This window comes from Halichoeres trimaculatus, unplaced genomic scaffold (genome assembly GCF_033239565.1).
Source record: "Halichoeres trimaculatus isolate MK-OKI-2021-1 unplaced genomic scaffold, fHalTri1.1 fHalTri1_scaffold_9, whole genome shotgun sequence".
NCBI lineage: Eukaryota > Metazoa > Chordata > Actinopteri > Labriformes > Labridae > Halichoeres > Halichoeres trimaculatus.
The window spans coordinates 3,816,649-3,822,043 of record NW_027437188.1 but is presented as its reverse complement, the minus strand read 5'-3'; positions in this window follow the sequence as shown (position 1 = coordinate 3,822,043).

Below are 5,395 nucleotides of genomic sequence, written 5' to 3'. Positions count from 1 at the left end.
GCATGTAAATGTAGTGAGTGTTTTTATGCCAGTCATTGCGTGGTTGCCTGTCCATGTGATAATAATAATACGAATTGTGTGTGTGTGTGTGTGTGTGTGTGTGTGTGTGTGTGTGTGTGTGTGTGTGTGTGTGTGTGTGTGTGTGTGTGCTTGTATTTATACGAGGACTCAGCTGTAAAAGGTCTTTAATTAGGACTAGATGAACTCTGGATATTCTCAGCTCTTTCTCAGGCAGACCTCCTTTGGGACGAGCTCTCTTAAATTAGAAATGAAGAACTACTTTTCTCTAAGATTTACTCAACCATTCTGTTTATTCATCAAAAAGCAAAGGCCTCATATTCCCCATTGTCGACTGATGTCGTGCAGCTGGGACTTTCTCGTGGCCATTCAACCAGAATACTGTATAGTTTTTAATTAATCTCTAATAAAAGACATTTTTTTTTACAATGAACTGCTTAAGCCTCTATGCTATATCAAGGTATTCAGAACGATGACAAAGCAACAATAAGGTCACGTAATTTTGCAATTTGCAAAGCACCAACGCTCCATCTGACAGATGCCTCCTGATGGCACTAGTTAATGTCACTCTTAATCTGCACATATTCCCGCCGGGTAGAAGTTGTGAGTGAGGGGCTGTCATCCATCTGCAGTATGACAGAATCATCGGGGAAGTGTCATGTGGCTTGATGAGCCTGGGTGAAATCTTAGTGACAGTGTGACACTTGTGGAACACTACATGATTGAACTTGAACAGGAAAACCAACACTGATGGGAAATAATCTGTGATTTTTATTTGAATTTAATTTTTTTTTTTTCAAACAATGTATCTACTGTTCCCATTTTCTTTGGTTCTTTTAAGTCACATGATGTGAAGCTTGCACATATTTCAGAGCAGATTCTTTAAATAGTGTTTTAAGAACTGTTTTGTAATGTAATGGAGTCTGTCCAGTTTTTGCTGAGCAGGGACCAGACGCTTTCCTGCTGGCACACGGCATCATCACATAAGAGTCTCAGATCCTCTCAGTAAAGGTAATACCCTCCATCAGCGCAGTCTGCCTTCCTCAGTCTGCCAGCTATGAAGGTGGAAATTCATGCTTTCTGACAGCAGTGCTGTGATCCACACAGTGAAGGATTCATGGCTTAAAAAATACTCTTCCACAGCCAATTTGTTCACATGCTCATGTTTTGAATGTAAAATAAACCCTGGCATCATTTAAAAAAGACGATTTAATTTAAAAGGATGGTTTTGATTTTTTTTTTCTTTTTGTATGGATGAATTAATACAAGGAAAAGAAATATAGAAAAATTTGGTTTGTGTATCAGCTTGGCTCTTGTAACTGGTTTTACATTGAAGTGGGTGTATAGCATGACTCTGATCCTACAGCAAACCCCCCCAAAAGACCAGATGCTCTGATGCCACTTCACTGCTCACACAATACATCCATTCACCACACGTCAGACTCCGTATCATTCTTCTTCTATGGTGTTTTGACCACAACGTCAAATATAGGCAGGAAAAGATGAAGACGCACCCGGAAGTGGGAGACGCTTACGGAAGATGCATGACAAAAACAATCATGTTGCCATGGCAATTTGTGCCATTCTGTGCGCAGAGACAACCACAAAAAAGAGAAGAAAACGTATATGGGTAAAAAAACTGGCCGGGCAGACGTGGGCAGTACGGTCTGTCAATTCTTCAGCGGGAACTGGAGGTAAGCAGCGACAGCTACATAGCACTTTAGACCAATACTACCCACACATAACTTTTTACACTCCTTCCTTCTTCATCTGTGCATTGCGCATGCTCTGTGTGAGAGGTTGAGGCAAGTCAGCTCGTAGCACTGCTTCTACTGTGTGATACCTTCTCGAGGAGTGACCAGGATTTCAAACAAGTTTGATTTTCTTGCGATCACCAATTTGTGATCAGGAGCACATCATGAGACATCAATCTCTTGTCGCTACCCCACGTATACTACACGAAGCACGACACACGATTGAGCTGAAATTCGGCCTAATCCCAAAAATAGGCGACGACTGGCAAACCGGCTCAAAACAAGCCGACAGTCGTACAGTGTATGCATGGCTTTAGCGGTAGCCAGCGGCAACACACATCCAGCAGTAGCTACACGAACGCACACATTTCTTGGTGGTAGAGACTCGAGAGCCATGCGCCTAACTTTGCATGTTGCACAAGCTAATCCCAGGTACCTGACACACACAACACACAAAGTTACTTGCATACTGGGCTCGCTGTGATTGGCTGAGGGAACCACTCTTACTCTCCACCCAAAAACATCTTGATACAACTAAAACATCAACATACAGGCAGAGAAGGGGGCAGATGCAGATACTGACAGGCATGTATAGAGCCCCACAGGAGATGATTGAGCAGGTTTATTCCTGTGAAAGTTGACTTTTTTTTCGGAAAGTCCAGCAGATTCTTTTTTCCAACATTATATTTATTGTTTTAACAAGCTTGATGCGAACACATCAATTCATGTAACACTGCTATGTGCATAAAAACCAAACATAACTCAGGTACACAAATAAGGGTCATAAAGCGTAACAATAATGATATTTGTGTGTAAAAAAATAAATAAATAAATTTTAAAAAATTAAGAAGAAAAAGGAAAAAAAGAAAAAAATAGATAGATAGATAGATAGATAGATAGATAGATAGATAGATAGATAGATAGATAGATAGATAGATAGATAGATAGATGGATAGATAGATCCATGTACATACACTTACACACTCATATATGTTTACATAAATACCCACATACGCATACACACAGACATATTAGTGAACATACACATGTATCACATGTTAGTATATGATTGAAAGTTAAGTTAGAACTGAAATTGTTGTTGGTGTTTTAAATCAAGATAGAGACAGTAATTATAATGATAGTTATGCCTATACAAATATATGTGTAAATACGTATATATTCTGCAATTAAGCAAATATGTGTAATAAGATTAATAAACTGATAAAATAGAAAGAAAAAAAGAATAATTTTAATAAATAAATGTGTATAGGATAAAAAGATAGTTTCTGTATTTATCAGGTGTTAAAGCCGGGGAGTGATCAAACTGATACAAAACAGACCAGTAAACAAATATCTATTGTTGTAATCACAGAGGGCTAACTATTCTTCCTCAAATGCCTCCAATCCTGCAGATTGTACCTTTAAAGAATACAGCACAGAGACCATGAAACAAAGAGTGAGCTTATATGTGTCTCCTCTTATGAAATTCCTTAAAAGTGATGAGAGAGTGGGATAGGAACATTTCAGGAGGGACTGACAGTCACAGTCAATCTTATGCAGTTGTCTCTGCCCTGCATGACACTGACATTACACTACCTTCTCCATAGTTATCATGTCATTGTCATTCAAAGTGTATGCCTGTGTCTTTACTGAACATAGCCTGACAGTTGGTTTGAGAAATGTGTCACAACTGTTAGCGTGAGAGAACAACAGGTTTCCCAGGGAGATAAACAATGAAAAGTAAGTCAAAAAACAGGAGCTGCTGTTCTTTTTAAAACATAATGACTACTTGGTTCCTGCCCAGCTGTCTTGCCCCTACAGTATAAGAGCCTGCCAAGCTGAACTTGAGCCCAGAACAGGCTAACCCCCTTATGACAACATCATTATCTATCCAGAAGCCAAACAGTCCAAACTCATTCACATCTTGAACGTGGTGATGCTTATGACAACAGGAGTCCTCTGACAAAGTTAATTGGCTAAGGTAAATGACAGCCTATCCCGCTCTTTCTAATGGTTATTCTCCTATTTTGCTTTAATTAACAGACAAACCAGCTAAAGCTGACAGCAACCCTTTGATGTACGACTTTCACAATGTAATACGTCCCTGAGGCTGCGGTTTTATTAGCTGGTGTTTTGACTGAGAAAGCATGAACTGAGGTGAAGGGGCTCTTTCTGGCCTGGCTCACTGCAGGGAGCCTGTCTAATAACCACTGTTACTAACCCTCACCCCATCCTCATCCTGCACATCTCATGTGTTAATGGACTGCATGCAGTTCCTCTATTTTCATTTACTCAGTTTGTGTCTTTCTCATGAGTCCATTGTCACAAAATAATATTGATGGTCAGAGGCTGCCTAAAAAATATAACTCTGTTTCTCTGACAGCTGTCAATTGCAGACAGATGGCTTGTATTGAGCTCCAATATACTCATGAAATGTTTCAAATTGTGCATCTATGCAAATTTTCCCCATCAGTCACAGTTGGCTACCTCTGAATGCGTGGTTTGTCTAAACCGAAACAGAATTGCTAGTTCAGTTGAGTGCGCAAATCAGTGAGAAGAAAATGCCTCTCATATCCACAGACAGAGCTGTATATATTCATTTAGAAATCACAGCTGTCAAACCTGCTTGCTACTGTATTCAATACTGATTATTTAGCCCAAATATCCTGCACCAAACTAAATTAATAACATCCTCTTGAGTTATTACAGCAAGAGGATGCAATTTCAAAACGTCCTCTTTCAGGATAATGGATTTAAAGCTTGCTTGGCTCCTCATCTGCAAATCTAGTACCACCCAAGTGTAAAATTAAAATGAATGTTTTCCTGCAAAACAATTTCAACTGTGCCAGTAACATTTTGCAAGTCCACCAGTCCCAGAACTGCCTAGAAAAAAATATTGATCCTGTCTGCTTTATACGTCTCTCTTTTTACAAGATGTGCAAGAGAAGCACCAGAGTAGAGAAAAAGAATTATGGACACAGCTGTATCATTGTCTGTTTGACACGTCAGACAGCTGCCAGCGGAGAAAGCATAGGGTGATAGTGAGAAATAAGTGGTAGGAAAACAAATGGTCAGCTCACTAATTTCATGCAAATAGCATGTGGCCATTACTCCAGGCAATGCTCCCTTAATGAGCCAGGCTCCAGGAATAAGTTACTATTACCCAAGAGTGTGTACGTCAAAGAAGGTTATTTTTCAGTATGATTTGTTTTCAATATATGAGAAGCTCTGTAATGCATTCACATCAAGCCATTGTTATTTTGTAGGAGTTTCGAATTGGAGCAGGTGGTGCACTAATGGGTATATCCACAACTGGTCATTAGCAGAGGTTTGCACTGTAAACACTTAGGGATAAAGTCGAAGCTATAGTGAGGTCCAGGAGCGAGCTCCCTTGGGGATGGTTTTCCGATTTACAGCAATTGTGCTTGAGATTCTGAATATTATTTTGATGCCACACTGTAAAAACAAATCACTGTAAAATGGCGGTGAAATGCTGGCAGCAGAAATGGACTGCACTGTTATTTTACAGTGCATGTGCTTTATTTTTACAGTTTAATAATGTATATCGGATTACTGTATTATACTAAAATAATTAGTGGTGGGACTTGATTTAAAAAAAATAA